General features: G+C 33.4%; 1 long non-coding RNA gene across 1 annotated transcript; it reads left to right on the top strand.

Annotated features, from left to right (window-relative positions):
- The first annotated feature begins 11,757 nt into the window (after positions 1-11,757).
- On the top strand, positions 11,758-23,803 carry LOC144616270 (uncharacterized). Its single transcript, XR_013555413.2, has 3 exons — positions 11,758-11,805; positions 23,339-23,379; positions 23,524-23,803. It is a non-coding gene; the product is annotated as an uncharacterized LOC144616270 (long non-coding RNA).
- Positions 23,804-25,446: the final 1,643 nt, after the last annotated feature.

The raw sequence follows: 25,446 nt of genomic DNA, 5'->3' as shown, positions 1-25,446 counted from the left end.
TAAAATTAATTTTAAATACCAAGAATAAATAAAATAAATTAGAGGTGTGTGAGTCTTCTGACCTATAAGGATTCAAAACATTTTTGAAAGAAATTAATATATCATAATAATCCACGTTCATTGATTGTTTTAAATTAATTCTCTACATATTGATTTATTTATTTAAACCATCCAATTCATAATATATGGAGTGCCTGGGTGGCTCAGTCGGTTAAACGTCCAACTTCGTCTCAGGTCATGATCTCACTGTGAGTCTGAGCCTCTCATCGGGTTCTTTGATGACAGCTCAGAGCCTGGAGCCTGCTTCACATTCTATGTCTCCCTCTCTCTCTCTCTCCCCCTACCCCACTCACACTCTTTCTCTCTCTCCTTCAAAAATAAATAAACATTAAAAATTTTTAAAAAAAGAAGAAAAGATAAATATATTATGACATATTCATGTAATAGATGGTGATTATCTATAAAAAATGGAGAATAAAAGACAGATATATTTTTTTTTAATTTTTTTAATGTTTTATTTATTTTTGAGAGAGAGAGAGACAGAGCATGAACGGGAGAGGGTCAGAGAGAGAGGAAGACACAGAATCTGAAGCAGGCTCCAGGCTCTGAACTGTCAGCACAGAGCCCGAGGCAGGGCTCGAACTCACGGACCATGAGATCATGACCTGAGCCGAAGTAGGACACTTAACTGACTGAGCCACCCAGGCACCCCAGGACAGATATATTTTTAAACGACAAAACACTACCTTCATCAAAGGACCCAGTGTAAAAGAGTATGTGCTATATGATTCCACTTATATGATATTTAGAAAGTCAAAATTAATACACAGAGATGAAAATAGAGATGAGTTAAAATCTACCAAAGGTCAGAATAACCATAAAAGGGACACAGGGTAAAGTTTTGCTAGTGGAAATATACTGTACTTTGATAGATGTGTTAAATGTACATATATACATTTGTAAAAACGTCTTGAACTGCACATTTTTAAGTGTGCATTTCAATGTGTGCAAATTTTACTTCAGTTGAAAATGTAATATTACTTTTACTTAACTGACTGAGCCACCCAGGTGCCCCATAAAATGTAATATTACTTTTAAAATGTATTGCAAAAGTACTTCATCCTATGATTTAAAATAAGCCAAAAATTAAATAAACTTTTGCCTGAATTTATTTACCATTTCCAATTATTTTCTAATTACATATATGTGAAATGACCATATTTATAGCATCTGTTTTTTAGGAATATATCCTTTAACAAACAACTTTAGGTTGCTAATGAAAAGTTGGAACACAGACTGGCACTTACTGATCAAGAAGAATATGGAAAAAGCTTAAGGAAAATATTTCTTTTTGAGAAAGCTTTTTCCAAAAGTCCTCAATAACAAGTTACTATTTAAGGAACTATGGGAATTCAAGACAAAAACTACCTAGTTAATAATAAGTTTTCACTATTGCGATTATGTTGTTCCTGGCTGCAATTATGTTGTTAAAATAATATATATATGTATATTTTCAGACACTGTATTCGAGTGGATATGAGATTTGTTTTTGATTTTTAAAGAATTAAAATTAATTTCATTTTATTTTCCCTCCTGAGATGCAATTACATAAAATATTTATCTTTTTTTAAGCTTTATTTATTATTTATTTAAGTAACCTATTTATTTTCAGAGAGAGAAGGAGAGACAGAGTGTGCCTGCAGAGAGGGAGAGAATCCAAAGCAGGGCTTGATCTCATGAACCATGAGATCACGACTGGAGCCAAAATCAAGAATAGGGTGCTTAATGGACTGAACCACCCAGGCACCCCAAAGATTCATCTATTAATCCCATTAAAAGAATAACTTCAGGGATAGTTTTTCAAAAATTTGCTTTATAGTTTTGTTATATATTTCTTAGAAGGAAATATGTAAGTTTATAAAGAAGGTACAGCTCAAGCTTTTATGAATGAAGTACAAAAACACTTGATAATAATCATGTAAAATGTTATGAAGACATTTTCCTGCTTTTATTGTAGAAGTTGATAAGCTGATTATAAAATTTATTTGGAACTGCAAAGGACAGAGAACTAAAATATTTCAGTTTAAAAATCATATACTCCTTTTTAGTGTGGCTTATATATTTCTTTATTTCCTATGCTGTTTTTCCCTCTTTTTTAAAAAAGAAATGTCATTTAAAATTAAGACAGAGAGTGGTAATTTGTTTCACAGGCTTTTAGCAGTGATAACCCTATATTAGGATCTAAAAGGATGTTTTGTAAGGCAGTAAACATGCAAAGTTTTGATGTACATTGGAGATAAAAAGGCCATTTAGGTGAACATTGGATGTGTTTATCCTTAAAAAAAAAAATCTATTTCCTAGATGGGAGATTTAAAAAAAAAAAAAAAAAAAAAGTAAAGTGAAATCATTCACATTAAGTTCCAGATACTATTTATATATATACTTTTTTTTAAAGTATTTTCACATATTAGACTCTGGCTTTATATTTAAATAGAGGACATACAACCTTCTATAATTAAAAATAGCAATTATCTCAAATATCTCATGAACATTACAGAATTTTGTTTCAAAATCTTAATTTTATAAAAAAGAACATGTCAAATGTATACCAATAATGAAACAATCCATTTGTTTCTAATGCAGCATAACAAAGACTTTTTTCATAACATTTGAAGGATTTGTTTTAGTTGAATATGAGAATAATGTCTCACAATTTCTCCAATTACTTGGGGGAAATAGAAGACACTGAATTATTAATTAGTGGTTAACCTAAATTTTTCTACTTTGGGTAAACTGTTTAAAAACAAGACATTATTTTATTTCTTTATTTGAAGACTCAGAAAAAACAGAGATTTAATAAATCAGTAATATGATTTTCAATGAAAGAAGCAGTTCATATTTATTAGTAGTAAATCTTTAATATTTCTTGATATAGATAGGAAGTTTTGAAGTCTCATGGCCTATTTGTGCCTGGTAGACACTAAGGACAATAAAATGTCTGTCATTAAATAGGAAAACAAATGCAAAATGCTTTATAATTATACACGGAAGTTACTATTTAAAATTTTTAAATGTCACTCATTTTTCTCTTAAAAGATTTCTCCCCTTTTATTTTAAATGTAGAAAAGACAAGAGGAATTATTGGGAAGAATACTTTCTTAATTTTTTTTTATTTTGATTTTAAGTTCCTCTGAAAATTAAAGATTGTCACAAGTATGACAAAACATGTCAAACAATGGTAGTGATAATTACCATGTAAAATTTATTTAATATCAGATTCTCAAAAAGAGAGGAAAGGCTTTCATCCTGAAGTTCAAGGTACACTCCAAACTCATGAATGCTTTTGGTTTTTCTGTAGAGGGCAGCAAAATCTAAACAAAATAAATATTGAAGGATTAGTGACAGGAACCATTTAGCAGCTGTTTTGTACTATAAGCAAGGTGGTGGAATATACCTGAATTGCTGCAAAATTATCATCATGCTAATTAAAATTCTTTACGTTAGCAACAGGGGTTGCTTGTATTCCCCTTTATCTAATCTCTTCTTTTATATACACAACTACTGAAGCTGAACAAAACCAGTGAGATAAAATTAACACACAAATTGTTTTTCCTCCCTTTGGGCAGGAAACATCCTGTTTACAAGGAAAATGATATTATACATAAATATTTATGAAAAACAACAAAGAGTCAAACAGAATCATTGAGTTTGTGTGGAAACTAGCAAAAATAACATGTAGAATGTTTGGTACCTTTATGAACGGTTCTACAGTGTTCTAAAATAAAACCTACTTGGAAAATAGAACAGTTTCTAACACTGACTATCAATAATTAATTTTAGGTTGTGACAGGTGAGAGAAACTGAAGACTTAATTAACTAATATTGTAAATTAATTCAAATTTCCTGCCCATCATATGTATAATGCTTTCATTTTAGTATATTGTCAAAAGGTGACCTCTCCATTTTCTTCACCCTCTCAAAAGTTTTCTAAGGAAGGAATTGAGAAAGCAAATGGATGCATTATCTTCATTAGGATTCTAGGGGGAAAATTGAATCTGATCAGAGGTATAGTAGGAATGAGTTAAAGTAAAGGGCAACATTTTTCATTTAATGAGACATCTACATTAACCTATAAAATTATATGATTTTCAAGAGTGCGAATTCATTATCTTCCAGAATTGACTTGCAGTCTTTGTAAAAAACTTACATAAGAAGCTCCTGGATTGAATCCTTATCTAAAACCTCTAGATTTTGTCCGAGGCATAATCAAATAAATAATATGTGTGCTAATATCTGACATTGATCACAATATTTCTTAAGAATGTAATAAAATATGTAGATGGTAAACAATTTGTGACAAATGGAAGGTAGATATATTTTTAAGATGTTAAAAATGTTTAATGGCAAAAACTCAAATAACATCAAATAAAAGTTAAAATTTCATTTATTTTTTCTTCTTTTTGAAAGCTTAGTAAATATCTTAGTTTCCTCCTTCTAAATTTCCAACACAAATTCATTTCCTTTGTATTTGATGTTACTTATTCAAAATCTTTTCCCACTGGGACAATATAAAGAGGAATGTTATTTAGTACCCAGTGTATGATTAAATCCCAAATTCTTATTTTCTAACATTATAAGAAAATGAAAGATTGAGAAGTGGACACTATAAGTTGAGAAAAAGGACTGACTTATGTTGATTCATCTACTATGTATGACATTTTTTAGATACAGTTTCAATTCTCATTCCATTGGTTCATCATATCAGTATGATTTATTAATATTATTAACACTCTTTTTCTTAATATGACAGAACAAACTGTGGGTAACACAGAGACCACACGAAGAAAGGTGTTCTTTATTTGTAAAGTATTGCGCATCATTTTTGTAAAAAATTATATTTCAAGGGAACCTCTTATCATTATAGGAAGTAGAATTTTCCCAGATTATACTGATGTGCTTTACAGTGCAGGAGTAAGTGTAATGGACCTAAAAGAAGACTATCTAGTATATTTTAAAAAGGACTGAACATGGAAACAGAACTCTTTTAAATTGTGAAAAGTGAATGGACTGTGATATATTTAGTTTTTTTTTTATTTCTAAAGTTATATTTATTTTATATAATTATAAATCTACTTTTTAGGGTCTGTTGATTTATTTAAGTCAACAATTTATAAACCATATTTGTCTTGTAATCTATTATCTCGGCAATCAGAAACTGCTTGCTAATAGTAATAATGCTTCACTGAACTCCTGTCAAAATGGAAAGAATAAGGTCACTGCAGAAACTTTTTCATAAAGCCAAATGCCAGATGTCCTTCACTCCCAGACTCTCCATCCAGTCTCTGGAGATGAGGCCATATAGATAAATTGTGATGGAATTGTTGTAAGAAAGCCCTCTTTGTGACTATCTAATGTCACTGTCCTAACTTAGGAGTAAAATAGATTTGTATACTGAGTGATACATGCTTTGATTTGAAATTATATCCTCTCTACATGCTTCATCTTAAAAATACTCTTCAAGGGCCAAAGCATAAGAGACTCTTAAAAACTGAGAACAAACTGAAGGTAGATGGGGAGCGGGAGGGAGGGGAGGGTGGGTGATGGGTATTGAGGAGGGCACCTTTTGGGATGAGCACTGGGTGTTGCATGGAAACCAATTTGACAATAAATTTGATATTAAAAAAAAACGAAAACAAAAACAGAATAGAGTTACAGTCTATTTCAAGTTGTACCCTATTTTTGAGGTGAATGCTAATGATATGTATGTACGTACACATATATCTGGGAAAATAAATTTCTTTGCAAAAAAAAATACTCTTCAGCTAATGACATGGAAAAATACATGTATGTGAGTGTGTGTGTGTGTCTGTGTGTGTGTGTGTGTGTGTGTGTGTGCATTTGAGTGTTTGCTTTTTACAACCCTTACTTAGTCAAATACGTAATTCATAGGCTATGGTGGTTTCCATTTGACTTGGAATCATATGTAACTCAATAATGGAACTTAGGACAAAATCTTGATCAAGTTCTCCTGATAACATGCTTCTCCCACTCACAGAATAATATTTGTTAAAATAATACCCATTCCTGGATGGATACTATTTGTTTTCAATTTTTTTTTTAATTTATGTAATAGATAAACAGTAATAACTGACTTCCAGACTGATGTCATTTCTGCTACAAAGCAACTAAGAACCAATTATTCAGTAAGTCATAAAATTGTTGCTATTTTCCAAAGTCTCAAGAAAGGCTTAAGTAATTTTTGAGACTCACATTTGGATAAAACATTTAGAATATATAATACTTATTTATGAAAATGATATCAAAGCTCCTTTTTAAAAGTTTTGTTTTAAATTTTAATTCTAGTATCGCTAATATTCAGTGTTATATTAGTTTCTTGTGTACAATATAGAGATTCCAGTGCTCATCATGACAAGTGCACTCCTTAATCCCCATCACCTATTTCAACCATCTCCTGCCCCACCCTTCTGATAACCATGAGTTTGTTCTCAATAGTTAAGAGTGTGTTTCTTGGCCTGTCTCTCTCTTCACACACACACACACACACACACACACACACACTCTTGGTTTGCTCATTTGTTTTGTTTCTTAAATTCCACATATCAGTGAAATAATATGGTATTTGTCTTTCTCTCACTGACCTATTTCACTTAACATTATATTCTCTAGTTCTTTGTTCCTTGAAAATGGCAAGATTTCATTCTTTTTATGGCTTACTAATATTTGATTCTATATATACCACTTCTTTGTCCATTCATCTATTGATTGACATTTGGGCTACTTCCATTACTTGGCTGTTGTAAAGAATACTGCTATAAACATCGGGTGCATGTATCCCTTTGAATTAGTGTTTTTGAATTTTGGGGTAAATACCAGTGGCATGATTACTGGATCCCATTTTTAAATTTTTGAGGAACCTCCATACTATTTTCCTCAGTGGCTTCACCAGGTTGCATTCCCACCAACAGTGCAGGAAGTTTCCTTTTTCTACACATCCTTGCCCATACCTGTTGTTTCTTGTGTTTTTGGTTTTAGCCATTCTGACAGGTGTGGTGTAAGGTGATATCTCATGGTAGTTTTGATTTGCATTTCCCTGATAATAAGTGATTTTGAGCATCTTTTCATATGTTGGTTGGCCACCTCTATGTCTTCTTTGGAAAAATGTTCATTTCTTCTGCCCATCTTTCCCCAGATTGGATTATTTGTTTTTGGGTGTTTATATACACAGGTTCTTTATATATATTGGATAATAGCCTTTTATTGGATATGTCATTTGCAAATATATTCTTCTGTTCAGGAGACTGTCTTTTAGCTTTATTTATTGCTTCCTTTACTGTGCAAAAGCCTTTTATTTGGATGTAGTCCCAATAGTTTATTTTTGCTTTTGTTTTCCCTGCCCCAGGAGACATACCTAGAAAAATGTTGCCACAGCTGTGTCAGAGACCTTACTGCCTATGCTCTCTTCTAGGACTTTCATGGTTTTAGGCCTCCATTTAGGTCTTCAGTCTATTTTGAATTTATTTTTGTGTATGGGGTAGGAAAGTGGTCTAGTTTCATTCTTTTGCATGTAGCTGACCAGTTCCCCAACACCATTTGTTGAAGAGACTCTCTTTTTCCCATTGGATATTCTTTCCTGCTGTGTTGAGGATTAATTGACTTTCATTGTGAGTTTATTTCTGGGCTCTCTATTCTGTTCCACTGATCTATGTGTCAGTTTTTGTGCCAGTGCCACACTGTTTTTTATTACTACAGCTTTGTAATATAACTTGAAGTCTGGAATTGTGATACCTCTAGCTTTGCTTTTCTTTTTCAAGAATGCTTTGGAAATTTGGGGTCTTTTGTGGTTCCATATAAATTTGAGAATTTAAGGGTGCCTGGGTGGCTCAGTTGTTAAGCGGCCAACTCTTGATTTCAGTTTGGGTCATGATCTCACAGTTTGTGAGTTTGAGCCCCATGTCAGACTCTGCACTGACAGCACGTAGCCTGCTTGGCCTTCTCCCTTTCCCTCTCTCTCTGCCTCTACCCTGCTTGTGCGTGCTCTCTCTCTCTCTCTCTCAAAAATAAATAAATAAATAAACATTAAAAATAAATAAATTTGAGAATTTTGTGTTCAACAGCACTTTTCACAGAACTATCTCAAAGCACCTTTGTGATGGTCAAGTATTCTGTATCATTTTCTATGGCGTGCTAGATTGCCAAATAGGCTGTAATCTTTTATCTATTGTACCTATAGTTTATAGATATGAAAATTGGCTGGCTGAATATAAGAATGCAATATATCAAGTAATCATAGAATAGTTATTAAAATCTCTTTATGCATGCTGTAGTCCCTTATCCATGATTTACCTTTCCATGGTTTCAATTACTTGTGCTCAACTATAGTCAAAAAGCAGATGATCCGCCCTCTGGCATATCATCAGAAGGTTGATAGTAGCCTCATTGTGTCATGATGCTGATGTCATTTACCTCATTTCATTTAATCTGATAGGCATTTTCTCTCATTTCATTACAAGAAGGTTGAGTAGAGTACAATAAGATGTTTTGAGAGAGGAATCACATTCATATAACTTTTATTAGAGTATATTGTTATAACTGTTCTATTTTATTATTAGTTGTTATTGTAATCTTTTACTGTTATTAATTTACAAGTTAAACTTTATCATAGGTGTGTTACACATAGGAAAAAACATGGTATATGTAAGTTGCAGTACTATCTACAGTTTCATGCACCCAGTAGGAATCTTAGAAAATATTTCTCACAGATAAGGGGGAGCTACTGTAAATTGCTCACATTGGATGGAATTTTAAAATGTATTTCAGCTACTTCTTTTAACAGGTTAGAAAATTGAAAGCCTTTTAGAGACAGTAGATTACTAAGGATGACATACCCATTCAGTTCAAGAAGCAGGACCATATCATAAGTCTCCTTTATCCCAGACCAGCATTCTTGTTACTCGGGGGCAGCATAACACCACATCTGCTCACTGCTCAGGTATTTAAGGGATAACAAGAAGCTAAATAAAATGTCATTATACAGCATCTGCACTCAAAGTTCTGATCTGTCACTCATCAAAGTGATACTCTGTCCAACCTCTCTGATCCTCATTCTGTTATCTGTTACAAAAAAAGAGCTGGTTTAGCTAAGATAGAAAAGAGAATGTAGAATTCTCAAAAAATTAAAAATATAACTACCATATGATCCAGCAATCCTGCTTTTGAGTTATATCCTCACGAAATATAAACAGGAATATTGAAGATATATCTGTACCTCCAGTTTAATGAAACTATTGCTATTGGTGTTGAATGAATGGATGATTACATATATATATATATATATATATATATATATACACACACACACATACATATATACGTATATAATTATTTAACCATATTATTCAGTAATATTCAATCAGTAATAAGAATAGAAGGAAATATTGCCATTTGTAACAACACAAGTAGGCCTTTAGGGCATTATGCTGTAAGAAAAAGAAAAATACTGTATGATAACATTTATACGTGGAATGTAAAAGAGCAAAACTTTTAGAAACACAGAGTAGATTGGTGGTTACCAGGGGCTAGAGGTGGGTAGGAAAAATGAGATTTTGGTCAAAGAGTACAAATTTCCAGTTAGAAGATGAATAAATTCTGATGGTCTATTGTACAGCATTGAGATTATAGTTAACAATACTATATTGCATACTTTAAAGTTGCTTATCTTAAATGTTCCCACTTCAAAAATAAATGCTAATTATTTAATGTGATAAAGGTGTTAGCTGATACTAATGTGGTAATCATATTGCAGTTTATGTGTATCAAACCAAAATGTTGTACACTTTGAACTTACACAGTGTTATAGGTCAATTTTATCTCAATTAAAAAAAAAAAAAGCAGTAACACGTAACTGATAATACATGTAAACCTTTCAGTACAGTGCCTTTCATTTGGTAAATATGCCAGGAGCATTTATTATTGTTACTTAGTGTTATTACTATTTTTAGTTTGACTTACATAATTTTCTAGAGTTATTACCCTCTTCAAGTAAAAAATTTAACACTAGTACTTTATTTTTTAACTAACCTAGAAAATTTCATTTATTTTCACATATACATTGTCTTCACTATGGGTGTATATGATTCCATATATTTACATAAATATCTATGTATTTACATAAAATAAGCCCACACCAAAACTTTAGGGTTAAATGTATTGTCAGTTTTTTTTTTTTCTCTTTTTTAACACTAAGCTAAACCCATCAGTTTCTCTCCCATAAAATTCTTGGAATCATTAGCTCACATATCTCCATTATATGTGTTGCCCTTTGATCTGTCACTTTGATAGATGACTCTGTCTCTCAGGGACCCCCTATGTATTGCTCTGGTTTGCAAAGAGAAACTTCTATGAGAGGCCCTTTAGTGATCATGGGTCAGCTTCAAAGGTTGGCAAGTCAGATAAATTTCACTTATTCTATTTTCAGATCTTCTTCCATTATTTGAATAATGTACGCTTCTTTATTTTGTGGTCCTTAGAGATCTGTGAAACTCCATGTGAATTAGGTGCTGTCAAAATTACCAAATCTGTCAAGAATTCAAATTCTTTGCAATTCAATATTAAATTTTACTTGTCATTTAAAAAATACTGAAGACAGTTTTCCCCAAATGGGGGTGGAAATGTCAAAAACTTCTCAGCTCTAACATTTTTAATACTAGATTAATGAGTGTCAATCAGCAATCTTATATCAGGTCATCCTTCCTCCATGAAATGCCATTTAGAAAGAAACATATTCTGCTACACTCTGTGATTGCTTTTGTAAACACTTGCATCTTAGTAAGGGTCTACTCTTTGAGTAGAGAACCAGAAATGTATGTGCTGTTGGACAACTTTCTAGCAGCGATGGGGAAAAAATGTAAGCTGAGAAGAGGAGCAGGTGATCATTTATGTAAGAATGCAAGCTGGTATTTTAGGAAACTCCGAATAGCATCATTCTAAAAATTTTCTGTAATGAAGATCTAAAAGTATGACAGGAAATTCAAACTTCTAATCTTAGATTCAGAAGTTCCACTCCTGTCTTTCAACTGCTCCTACCCCTATTCTCCAAAAGACATTTTTTCCCCCACATGGTCAAAAATAGACCAACTCTCAATTCCAGCTGTATCAACTTTTACCCCTTAATTTGTGAGGTCCATCTGCTAAAAAGTTTTTAAAAATAATGACATTACAGTTTTATTTTCTCATCCCAGCTGTGGTTCATGGATTCTTACAACATTTCATGTACTTTCCCAAGCATATCTCTTTCTGTCCTCAGTAGTCCTTGTCTACATGTTTCCTTTTAGATTCAGGTTCTGCAATCCAATGCTCCGCAAACTGTATTTGGCAGGCCAGAAGATGTCTATGAGCTCTTGCCACTTATGATGATAAGATGGGGGCAGCAATCAAAAGCATTTATAACCCTTTTTGGCAATTTGGCAGACTAATGTTATGTCAATTAATGGAATAGTGATACAAAATTGGGTGGTTTGCATTTTGTATGGTTGGGTTTTTCATTTAACTTTTTTTAGGAATTCACTTTTTATTGTATTTTATATAAATAATGGTTTATAGATTAGATATAGATATTTGTTCAAAATGAGTAACTTTATTCACCATAGGTAGTTTGGACACCGTTCTGGTTCATCTGACTCTCAAGTAAGGACATTGGATGTTTTTGTTTATTTTGTTTTGTTTTATTTTTACTTCACAGAAAATGGAGGCCTGCATGTCAAAACTACAAGGAAGTATATCAGTAAGGTAGGTCGATTCACACTTTTTCCTGGAGTTGACAGCCTTGAGCCAATTGTGTAAATGAAATTTCTGGCCTCGCCATTCTGATTAGAGAAAAAGCTGGCTCAAATTATATGCCCCAGAGCCAGAGAAAAAGAAGGCAGAGCAAAGGAGGTTGAGAGAAGCCACATTTGCTTATAATGTATAGAGTGGAGGCAGATCAGGACAACTGCCCTAGAACTTCTTGAATTGATGCGTAATTCTAGACTTTTCTTTTTAAATCCCTAGCCCTTCAGTACATGAAGATGAGTACCATGTCCACGTACCCAGCCTAAAAACAAGAAGTTTTGTAGTCGCCCTCTATTTCTCCTTCCTCTTCCCAGCTGCAAAAGGGTCTCTTCCTGGTCCACTCCACTTTTTAACTATTTTTTTTTCTTTTTCTCTGCCTTTTGTCTCCAATTTCAGTCCAGACTCTCACCATTTCTCACTTAGAGCACTGCCATATGCTCATTACTACTACCCTGTGCATTTTCTAATACAAAACATCAGCATACAAATGTCTCCGCCCTGATTGTCTCACATTACGGAGCTTACTAAAATCACGGGTTTCTGCTTGTTAAAAAGACCAGCCAGATGATTATATCAAAGGTTGTAAAAGTTAGAACAAGACACCCTGCATATTTCTGGAAGTTTTTAGATGGAGCTTAGTGTCAACATGACATCAAGCCATCTACTCTAATAATGTGACATCAGTGACAGCTTTAAATCTCATACTAAATAATAGGTTGCGAAGTATCAAGTGGTTTATGAACCTTTATTTTGAATTGCTGAGGAAAGCAGAATTCAGTGACAGTTTCAGTGCCGTAATTGTTCTTGGGGAGTAGTTTGCCTATAGAAAGGGATTTAATCATTCTCTAGTTAAAAATGGTATAAATGAATTGCAAGGAAGTCCTAGGATTTCTCATTATAGTGTAAATTTGGAAGCTCCTATGTGCAATTATTATTTTGCTTAATGACTCTTAATAATAGATTACTCTGTCTTATTTTAAATTACCACCTGCAGAATATCCACACAATAAGAGTTACAAAGTCCTTTTGAAGAAAGACAAACTATTTCCGTATCTACTAACCTATAATCATCAAGGATCAAAGACTAAAATGACAATGTGGGTGGAGAGGTAGGATGGGAATTCGACTCAGGATATGTAAACCAATGGTTCTTTCTAGCTAGAGAATATCCTTTGCTTTCTCTAAGAGTATGTGCTATGGTGGATTACATTCTGGAAAATCTGAAACCATTATTTATGTAGTGTTTATTGGTTTTAAACCAGAAGCCCTGGCATATTTTCCAACAATAAGAATAGATATTTTTATTCTAGATGCTTTTAAAAAATAGTCTAGAACCTGACTTTTATATTAAGGTAAAATATTTTAAAATTTCTAAATTTTATTTCCTTCTGCTGTTTACGTTAAGGGTTTAGACAGAATTTCTGAGATTTATTGACTAATTTCACTTATCCTGTTGGGACACCTGGGTGACCCTGTTGGTTAAGCATCCAACTTTGGCTCAGATCAGGATCTCATGGCTCGTGAGTCTGAGCCCTGCATCGGGCTCTGTGCTGACTCAGAGCCTGGAGCTTGCTTCGGATTCTGTCTCCCTCTCTCTCTGCCCCTCCCCAGCTTGTGCTCTCTCTCTCTCTCTCTCTCAAAAATAAATAAACACTAAAAAAATAATTTCACTTATACTGTCAAGCCAGAATAGTGGCCTAGGTTAAAATAGAAAGACCTTCTTCTGGGCCTGATATTTTAATTAATATATTATCCTATAGTTATGAATTAAAGTATATACCATATCTTAATTTTAAGTATGGAAAATACTTTACTATCTAGATTAAAGGATGTCTTTAAAAGTTTTTTTTTTGTTTCAAATTTTTATTTAAATTCTACTTAGTTAACATATAGTGTAATATTAGTTTTAGGAGTAGAATTTAGTGATTCATCACTTACATATAATACCTGTATTTATCACAATAAGCACCCTCCTTAATATCCATCACCCATTTAAACCATCCCCCTCCCACCTTCCCCCAGTAACTCTGAGTTTGTTCTCTATAGTTAAGACTATTTTATGGTTTGCCTCTCTTTTTTTCTCCTATCTTCATCTGTTTTGTTTCTTAAATTCCACATATGCGTAAAATCATATGGTATTTGTGTTTCTCTGACTGACATATTTCACTTACATAATACACTCTAACTCCATCCACGTAGTTGCAAATGGCAAGATTTCATTCTTTTTGATAGCTGAATAATATTCTATTTATATACATATACGACAACTTCTTCATCTGTTAATCAGCCAGTGCATATTTGGGCTCTTTCCATAATTTGGCTATTGTTGATTATGCTGCTATCAACATTGGGGTGCATGTATCCCTTCAAATCGGTAATTTTGTATCCTTTGAGTAACTACCTAGTAATACAATTGCTGGATTGTAGGGTAGTTCTATTTTTTTTTGAGGAACCTCCATCCTGTTTTCCAGAGTGGCTGCACCAGCTTGCATTCCCACCAACAATGCAAAAGAGATCCTCTTTCTTTGCATCCTAGCCAACATCTGTTGTTGCCTGAGTTGTTAATATTAGCCATTCTGACAGGTGTAAGGTGGTATCTTATTGTGGTTTTGATTTGTATTTCCCTGATGATGAGTGATGTTGAGCATCTTTCATGTGTCTGTTAGCCATCTGAATGTCTTCTTCGGAGAAGTATCTATTCTTGTCTTCTTCCCATTTCTCCACTGGATTATTTGTTTTTTGGTAGTGAGTCTTAAACAGTGTATTTCAGTATAGTGTGTAGAGTTTCATGATGAAAGGCAGAAAATTGCTAATAAAACTTTGACATATATACCTTAAAAAGTGACTTTACCTGATAATAAATATTTGTTGAGTATTACATGGTGACATTATCACATTTTCTTTACATTCATCAACATATTTAATCTTCACAATAACATGAATAATAGTGCTATTTTGTTCTTTACTTTGTAGGTAAAGACATTGATATAGGAAAAGACTAAATTATTTCCCAAGGTCTTATAAATAGAAAAAGTCAGTACTGAAATGGGACAGTTTATCTGGGTTTTTATGTTCTGATACGCTTGCTCTAATGAGTACAATTACTACCCTACTTTGTAAATATTTACACATTGAAAAAAACACTGTTATTTAATATGGCTTCATTCATTCAAACCTGCTTACTAAGAGCAAAGAATGCCTTTACATGATCTAATTTAAAAAGGTAGGTAAGCCAGACAAGTTATCTGCTCTTATGAAGTTTGCTGACATATCAAATGTCAATCCAATTGCAGATTCAGGTAATTAAATTCTTTTAGGAAATCAATGCACTGGAAGGATTTGGGAAATCATAATGACTTTTGTTGTGGTCCCAAAATATGTGGGAGCATTTTGGAAGAATAACCTCTTAAGGCTAAGTGGCTTGGGAAAGTAAGCATTGTGATAATTAAGCAAAGATATGAAAAGTATACTGGATTTAGATAGCAAATCTCTAACATAATTTCAGAGGTCTTGACACTCTTGTCTTGTGGAGGCAAGGTTAAGCACTTGTAGACTTTGAATGCAAACTTTGTGGCAGTTTTCTCTCCATTTCCTCTCATTTGGCTTGGGAATTATTGGTAAACTGTGTAGTCTCATCTTATTTAACTTTGTTATGAGATTTCAACTTGTGAGGGACTTACTTGGAAGCCCATGGTTGATATGAAAATTACTTTAAGCTAAAGACATTTGAGATTCAACAGATTTAAAAGAGAAGGCTTCTTGGATCTTCCCTCATCTGACTAAAAGCAACAACTTCTGGGAAATGAGGCTGTCATAAATTCCCTCTTTAGAGCAGGTCTTCTCCCAGAAAGCAGACGGAGAGTAAACCAACCATAAATCCTCTCTCAGGGGACTTTTTTGGCCACGAAGAAGGAAAGACCACTCTCACCTACATAAAGGGACATCACAAACTGTTTTCTCCTGTTTGTTCTTCTGAAAATTCTTTGGTCTTTCCTAAGGAGACCCATTTGATTTTCTCATAGAAACCATTTCTATCCTCTCCTTTTCTCCTAGTGGTTTAGGTATATAAATCTCTGACTTTAACCATTTAGTGAGCTAGCTACTTCTATTGTTAGCTTTCATATGCATACAAATAAACCTTCTTTCCCTGTAAATTTGAGCTTTGTAGGTTTAATTCATAAGCCCCAACACCAAACCTCAGATGGTAGAGGAAAATTTCCCTCCCTGACAAGTCTTTTACCGCCAACCCAGTGTAGACCAGGTTTCAGAAATAAATATATCCATATATGTACGGTTTCACATGCTGCAGCAATTTGGTGTCTATGAGCTCTGCTCAAGATGCTAATTTTTCCTAGGTCTAGCCTCTACACTTAGTATTTTATTGGCTTGGGTAAAGCCTGAGCATTAGTACATTTTTTTTTCAGAGTTTCTCAGTTAAAACTAATATTCAGTTAGATTGGAAAATGAAAATCCTAAAGAAAACAACGTGAAGTTTTATTTGTTCTAGAGGCTTCTTTCTTAATAAATTAAACTTGGGGTTGCAGAGGTCTTGTAATGTACAGTCGTAGGTCACCTGGGCTGAATGATATCGGTAACAGAAGAAAGATAATAATCTGTCTGGCACTTTATCAAGTGTTAATGTTATTAACATGCTTAAATTACAGTCATTGTCCTTAAGGAGTTTACAGTATACTTGGAAACAGTAGTTTTACATATAACGAAGTCTAAATGTGCGAGAAAGGCTATGATAGGGATGTATCCAAATTACTAGAGTAATAAATGAGATCATTACTCTGTCAGGATGGATGAGGTGCATATAGGAAGAGACACTTTGAACACTTATCCAGGACTTGAAAAGGTAGAAACTTGACAGGTGGTAATGAAGAGAAGACAGTAAAAGTTTTGGGAAGTAAGGATAGCATGTATAAAAAAGAGACATAAATAAGCGTATTTTAAATGACCATGGATTTAGTGTGGACGATGCATAAAGTGGAATATGGAATATTGACAGCAGATCAAGTTGACAAGGCTGGCTTAAGCTAGATTGTGGGATTTGGATGCTACTGTAGCAGTTAAACCAGAATGAAGCAACAATATCTTTCTCCTAGAAAATCAGGATAGAAAGTACATTTTTAAGTTTCTATGCTTTTTAATATTTATTTGATATGTCAACAATATAAATAAAACCCCATACATTTAATCTTCTTGAATGTGAAATATGTTGAATTTACATATATTAGATGTTGTTTAATAAAGCAACCTCATGGGAACTTGTGGATCACATTTATTTCAAGCCTTCCAGCAAACTTTATGTTACACAGATTATGTAAAACATTGTAAAATTGAGTATCAATAAATTTTTAGTTTAATAAATAGGAATTATCAAAGATGAAAAAATTACAATTCTGGCATTGCATGAGTCTGTTAGTAAATATTCTAATATTTATCATATTAATTCAATTGAATGATACTTATTTACTTTTAAACTTGCTGACTTAATAGGTGTGACTAAAGGTTACAAATAAATAAGAAAATTTGAAAGTGGAAATAAAAGATGATTTTTCTTATTGTGCATCTGGAAGCAAGTGTTCAGCATTTTTAAGACAAGATTTACTAAATTGTGTTCAATTTCAATAGAGCCAAGCCTGGGAATGGTCTTTCAACACATAGAATACAGTTTCTATATAGATATCTACCATATACATAAATAGCTATGTCTATATAATAATTAGTTCAGTATACTTAAAAATAACTATATTCAAAAAACTAATTATTTGAAAGTATCAAATAATTTCAGTTTGAAAAGAAAATTATTAGTCATCTTGCCTTTTCCAGCTGTTAAGTTTGAAGTGGTATATACTTCAGAGTGGTAAAATTAAATTGATAAAGTGAAAGCAATAAAGGTAAAATGATGGGGTGGGAAGGGTACTGTGTACTGTAATGGAAGCATCTCATACAAAAGAGGAAATGATTATTCCTACAAAAAAGACTTATATGTATGCAGTCTAAGTCTTAGCAATTGATAGTAAAGAAAAGTAACTTCAAAATGGTTCTATACATATGCACTCATACATACATCTGTACACAAATGTCAGCCTCATCCAGGCACCTTGTGACATTTCTTCAATCACATTAACATACTGAAAGATATATTTTATACAAATCCATGTGGAACCACTTTAGTCATTTTCCCCAGATCATGAAATTCCAATATGGCCAATATTCAAAAGAGGAAAGGAAGGGAAGGAGGGAAAGAAGAAATGAGAGAGATAAATTAGTTTTTTTTTCCTGTTAAATTCATTGAACCTTATGTGATTTTTCACACCAAAGATAGTTTTATGTAATAATCTTATAATGTATAAAAAGTTTAAGACAATTTTGGAAAGGGCTTTTTATCTTCTATCTAGGATTATCATTATTTAAGATGTATGAGTACATGTGATGACCATGGAACTGAATAGGATAATGGAAATAACAGTAAGATTGTTCAGTGTTAGAAAATTTTAGAAAATGAGAGTAAGATTTTAGGATATAATGTGAACAGTATATTCTACATTACCAACCAGACAACATTAAGGAGAAGAGATATGATTTTAGTAAAAAGAACACATGTGCGCACACACACATACACACACAGGCACACTCAGTTAAATTACAGAATGATACCATGTACTAGGATCAAAGAATCTCTTGAAAAGTGAACACATGATTCTAACTATATAAGATGACTATTATATCTAGCCTAAGTCCTAGCTGTTGAGAAGAAAGGAAGGCAAGAGAAGTTAAATAAAGCAGAACTTTACTTAATTCTCAGAACTTCTCTAATTCAGTTAAATAAAAGATGGCAATGTGTTCCATTGGAAAGAAAGAAAGAGAAGAAGATCCATTACCACCGTATTTAATGATGTCAGTCATTAGCATATGTGTGATCTAATATTCAGTCAGATATTTAAAGAAGGGCAGATTGTGGGAACAACCTAAAGGTTAAAAAAAATGAGTTCAGTGTTTGCCTGTTAGCAAATAGCTTTACCTAGCATCTAATGTAGACATAATAGGCTAAAAACAGAGCAAACTCAGAAAAAAAAGTACATTTAGAGATATGGTAAAAGTGTCCAGAAAAAAGACAGAAATGCAAGAAAGGTATTTGGAAAGCTTGGCTTGAAGATGGTGCTGAACATTATATCCATTAAACTGTATTATAGAACTGAATGGAGACTTGGTGAATGGACTAAAATAGTTCAAATGGGTTTTGAGAAATCGTCTATTCAAATCCCTTGCCTAAAGACAGATGTGTAAATGTGTAAACTATACAAGATAGGTGCTTTTTTGTTGTTCTCAAATAGTTGAAAACCCTATCCTCAAAACTTACTTCAGTATTTTGTCCTTTCTGGGTTATCTTTTCCTTCTATCTATTCCAAAATCCTCCCAGCTGAGAGTTACAGCACAGTGTGAGATACAACCAAAGAGAAAAAAAATAATGAAATTTGGCACCATTTGTGATATATAGAATCTAGTATCCTGTGCTGACAATTGGGGAACTTTGCACAATTATTTTAATAAGAAAGAGATCCTAGAATATAAATTTGTCATTATCTCAGTCCTTACTGTTTACGTTAAAGGAGAAGAAACTGTCCCTAAATTTAATAATTTTCCTAATATTCTGAGTTCTTCTTTGTTCAGTCAATTATAAGTACAGTTGTCTAAATTTAGGCCCAAGTCCTTAACAGGTCTTGATTAATATAAACTGTGCTAGAAAATTTCTATTAACTTCAGGTGGATTTCTTTTCTACTCCATTCAAATGGTTTACATTATTTTTAGGAAATGGAAAATAATCATGTCTTAAGTAAATAAAAAAGAAACATTATTTCTAGAAATTTTTAATACTGTTTTCTTTTTTCATATGTCCCAGAGCATTGAAATGAGCCATGACCACATTGTTTGTCAATGCAGCTCTAAAGTTGACCTTACAAAACAAACAAGCAAACAAACAAAAAATAATTTTGCCTTTCTGTGGGGTGCCTGGGTGGCTCAGTCGGTTAGGTGGCCAACTTCAGCTCAGGTCATGGTATCAAGGTTTGTGAGTTTGAGCCCTACATCAGGCTCTGTGCTGACAGCTCAGGATTCAATCCTAACCTGCTTAGGATTCTCTGTCTCCCTCTCTCTCTCTGTCCCTTCCCCTCTTGTGCTCTCTCTCTCAAAAATAAATAAATAAACATAAAAAAATAATTCTGCCTTTCTGTATTATGTATCATACACACACACAGTATACATAATGTATATGAATGAAATGTATGTGCACCAGTGCGAGCTGGGGAGGGGCAGAGAGAGAGCGAGACAATCCCAAGCAGTTAGCACTGTCCAATCCCACTGTTAGCACAGAGCCCTAAGTCGGGGTCCATCTTACAAACCATGAGATCATCACTTGAGCCAAAATCAAGAGCTGGCTACTTAACCAACTGAACCACTCAGGGGCCCCGTATTTTCATTATTTTTATGTCTACTCAAATATTTTCTCTTCAAAGTCCTCCTCTGTTTAGAGTAGTATGTCTATTCATTTACCCAGATTTGTTTCTTTTTATACTACTTAAAACTACTTGAAATGATACTTAATTTGTTTTTACTCAGTATCCTCCTCAATTAAATTGTAAGCTCAGTGAACAGAGAAACTTATTTCAAGATGTAGTGCCAACAAATTTGCAATGAGTAGTAAATAAGTCCTCAAGATCTAATGCACAGTTTGGTGACTATAGGTAACAATATTAAATTCTAATCATCAAGCTTATTAAGAGACTAGATCATAATTATTCCAACCACTAAAAATAAATGATAATTACATGACATGATAGATGTGCTAATCATTGCTACAATGGCAATCATATTACAACATATAAATGTATCAAATTAACATGTTGTACACCTTATACTTATACAATATTATATATCAAATATATTTCAGTACAAAATAAGAGCCTCATATGCGGCAGATGCTTAATTAATGTTAGGTGTGGGTCAAATATTGAATTAATTGAGGGATTACTTTTAAAAGAATACATTATTTGGGATATTGATTTGATTTCAGGGCATATTTACCTGGAATTCAAGAGACACATTTGCTATGTTATTATCAATCTATGCAAGCTTTATGCAATTATTTAATTTCTCTGCCCTGACTTTTTCATATTTAACAGGAGGATTTAAGTGCATGATTATGTTTATAGTAAAATATCTTTTTTAAATGAAAGGGTTATACAAAACCCAGAAAGCTGAAAGCCTGAATTCTAATCACAGCTTTGCCACTTACTAAATCCAGTATTTCTAAGTGTAAAAAGAGGATTATTAGACCTACTTAACTGCACTATAAAAGCATGTATATACAATGCCTAATCACTGGATATTCTCCATATATGTTTTTTTTTCTTTTAAGGTACTTTCCAGCTCCAATAATTAATAATTATATAATTCTAGAACTAATGTAAGCATGAAGAAACTGGGCATTATCAAATCACACCATTTTGGAAGCTTTAATCTCCTCTGCTGGGGGCTGGACAGTACTCAAGGCCACACAGGCTAGATTATAATCTCAAATAACAAAAATGCTGAACATAGATGTACTTCAGTGCAATACTCATCACACCTTCTTAAAATCAAACTTGCTAGTGATATACATCTCTGAAGACAGCTAATCCAGAAGTCTGAGCCTGGATTTTAACACTGATTAACTCAAAATGACTAGAAAAATGATAGCATTGGAATATATTGGCTGGTAACATGTGACTACTGAGCTGTCATTGACTTAGCAGTGAGGTGCAGTGACAGGTGTATTGGAGCTGTAAGCGGTATCAAATATATCCAGGACATTATGCAATAATAAAGCAGTAAAAAGGTCTTCTCTCTGAATGTAATATTCGCTTCTGCCTAAAATCAGAAAATATACACATGTGGATTTCAGCATACTGACAATGACATGACAGAAGCTGGTTAAGTCTGTGCTAAGGCAGCCCCTGGCATGACTCTAAATTTAGTCATATCTGACTATAAGATACTGCTGATGAAACTCTCAACTTAGTTTGCATATTTCTCAATTTAGTTTGCATCTAAATATTATCTCAAGGCAGCGTCTAAATAGATATTTAAGCCAATATTCACCAACATGAGCTTCCTTGTTCAGCTTCCCTGTTGACACCAACTTATACATGTTATAACATGGTTAAAATTAATTCTAAGTTGATGTGTGTTTGCTGCTAAAACAAAAACACATTTACACTCTTAGTTTAACAATATACTCCATATTGGAATTAGAGACAAAGTCGAAAAAAAAAGTTTCAAGAAACTAGATTTGGTGAAAGGTTTCAAATGAACAATGTGCAGGAGTGTATCACTCTTTTTCCTACACCACAAGAATGTCTTTTATCCTTTATACGTCAGTTCAATTAAGTGTTTTGTGTTTCCTTCCTATTCAATATAAAGCTTCCCTCTGAGTTAATCAAGTATATAGTTGATAATATTGACAAGTATTTTTTTTCTCTCTTCACTTCTGGGCACACGGTTACATGTTCCTGCTCCTTAATGTTAGATGTGGCCATATAAGTTGCTTTGGTAATGAAATGTGAGCACAAGTGATGTGTGCCACTTCTGGATTAAATCTGTGAGAGCCAGAGTATCATTCCTCATACACTTTCTTTCCTGCTCTTTTTACAATCTGTTTATAGTGACAGATTCATTTTCACATAATAAATGCTAGTATAAATAAAATCATACGGTGTGTACAATTTTGTCTAGATTCTTTCATTCTGCACATTTGATATCCATCAATTTTGTTGAATATCTCTATAGTAAATTTTATGTTGAATAGAATTACATGGTATAGATATAACACCATATATATATCCTCATTCATCTGTTGATTGACATTGACATTGGATTGGTTCTGATTTTGTCTATTAAATAAGTCTTTGATGAACTTTCATGTACATGTCTTTACATGGACATATGCTTTCATTTGGATCTATTTTCCAAAGTGGCTGTACTACTTCACTTTGTAGGCAACGATGTATGAGAATTTCAATTCTTCCATATCCTCCTTAAAAATCATACTTGTTAGTGAATTTGCACTTCGCTAAATTTTAGTGATGTTGAACATATTCACAGGTGTTTGTCATCCGTGTATCTTTTCTCATGACGTTTCTGTCCAAATTTCTTCCCCTAATTTTTATGTTAGCTGTTTGATTTCTTATTATTTGAGTTCCCTAGACATTCTGGACACAGTCTGATACAAGATGTGCAAATAATTGTATTCTACCCTGTAACTCATCTTTTCTTTTTCATAAGTGTGATATTTCAAGAGCAGGATTTTTTTTTTAATTTTGAAGATGTTTTATTTATCAATTTTTTTTAATGGATTGTGCTTTTGGTGATGTATCTAAGAAATTTTTGTTGCTAAGCCCGAGGTAACAAAGATTTCATTCTATTTTTTCTCACTGTTTTGCATAGGGTTATGATCCTTTTGAGTGAACATCTGCTTACCGTCCAAGGTATGTATCATTTTTTTTCATACAGACATCCAATTGTTTCAGGAAAATTTACTGAAAAGACTATTCTTTCTCCAATGCCATGCCTTTGAACCTTTATTAAAAAATGAATTGGCCTTTCCCTTGGTCTCTTTCCCTTGGTGGTAGTGGCAACAGATCGTGCAGACCTGGCCAAGATTAAGGCTGGAGACCTTCTCAGCAAGAAGGAAGAACTGCTGAAACAGCTGGAGGACCTGAAAGTGGAGCTGTGGCAGGTATGCCTGGGTGGCTCAGTCAGTTAAGCGTTGGCTCAGGTCATGATCTCGTGGTCCATCAGTTCGAATTCCCCACTTTGGCTTCCTTCTGTCAGTACAGAGCCCTCCTCAGATCCTCTGTCTCCCTCTCCCTCTGTCCCTACCCCGCTCACTCTCTCTCTCTCTCTCTCTCTCTCTCTCTCCTAAAAATAAAATAAACATTAAAAAAGAAGAAAGCAGAGTTGAGCTGCCCCAGCTGTGCATCACCAAAGTGATGGGTGCCAGGGCTTCCAAGTTCTCCAAGACCTGAGTTGTTTGCGAATCCTTTGCCTGTGTTCTTACCATCATCAAGCAAACTCAGAAAGAGAAGCTCAGGAAATTCTACAAGGGTAAAAAGTACAAGCTTTTGGATATGTGGCCCAAGAAGACACATGCCATGGTCCACCAACTTAACAAGCACTAGGAGAACCTGAAGACCAAGAAGCAGCAGCAAGTATGCAGTCAAGACATGAGCATCAACGTCAATAAAGCACAAACTGAAAAGTAAAATAGAATAAAAAAATAAAAATGAGTTGCCCTTATATATGTCAATCTGTTTATTTTATATTCCATTTATCTGTTTAATCTATCTTTATGAGAATATCACATGGTCTTGATTACAGTAGCTTTATAATGTGTTTTGAAACAGTAATCCTGCAAATTTGGTCTTATTTTCAAGGTTGTTTTGAGTAGTCTCAGCATTTCAAATTTTCATATAAATTTTATTTAAGAAAAATTTTAATATAAATTTTAGAATCAGCTTGTCAATTTCTACAAAAAAAAATGCTATGAGAATCCTTATTGGAATTGTATTAAATCTACAGATCAATGTGTGAAGAATTGACATCTTAAATATACTGAGTCTTCCTACATATTATGCAATATTGTCTCTCCACTTATTCTTACGTATTATTTTGATATTTTTAATTTATTATTGAAGTTTAATTTGAGGACTTTTTATATATTTTCATTCTCTACTTTTAGAAAATAAGAAGTAAAATTGTAGGGGCGCCTGGGTGGTTCAGTCGGTTAAGCCGCCGACTTTGGCTCAGGTCATGATCTCGCGGTCCGTGAGTTCAAGCCCCGCGTGGGGTTCTGTGCTGACAGCTCAGAGCCTGGAGCCTGTTTCAGATTCTGTGTCTCCCTCTCTCTGACCCTCCCCCGTTCATGCTCTGTCTCTCTCTGTCTCAAAAATAAATAAACGTTAAAAAAAATTAAAAAAAAAGAAGTAAAATTATAATAATTGTTTTAAAGTACTTTTCCTTTAATTCTAATCATGGTGTCACCTTTAGTGTACTTTTACTTAACTGATTTTTTTTCCTTATTATGAAGAATATTTCATTACCTATTTGCATGTCTGTTAATTTTTTAATTATATTCCAGATATTGTAAATTTTATATTATTTAAAATAATTTAGTGTTTATTTATTTATCTTTGAGAGAGAGAGAGAGAGAGAGAGAGGGAGGGAGAGAGAGAACATGAGCAGGGAGAGGAAGAGAGAAAGGGAGAGAGAGAGAATCCTAAGCAGGCTCCATGCTGTCAGTGCAGAGCCTGACAAGGGGCTAGATCTCACGAACCATGAGATCATGACCTGAGCCAAAATCAAGAGTAGGATGCTTAACCAACTGATCCACCTAGATGCCCCAATAAATTTTAAATCATTGTATTTTCATATTTCTATAAATGTTCTAGATCTTTGTTCTGGAATTCAGTTAAGTTACTTAGACATAGCTTGTTCCTTTCAGGTCTTAATTTTATTATTGGTTAGGTGGCTGCAGAGCAGTTCCCAGGCAGCTA

This window comes from Panthera onca, chromosome B2 (assembly GCF_046562875.1).
Source record: "Panthera onca isolate mPanOnc1 chromosome B2, mPanOnc1 haplotype 2, whole genome shotgun sequence".
NCBI lineage: Eukaryota > Metazoa > Chordata > Mammalia > Carnivora > Felidae > Panthera > Panthera onca.
Note: the sequence above shows the minus strand (reverse complement) of the source record. Positions and strands in the feature narration are given on the sequence as shown.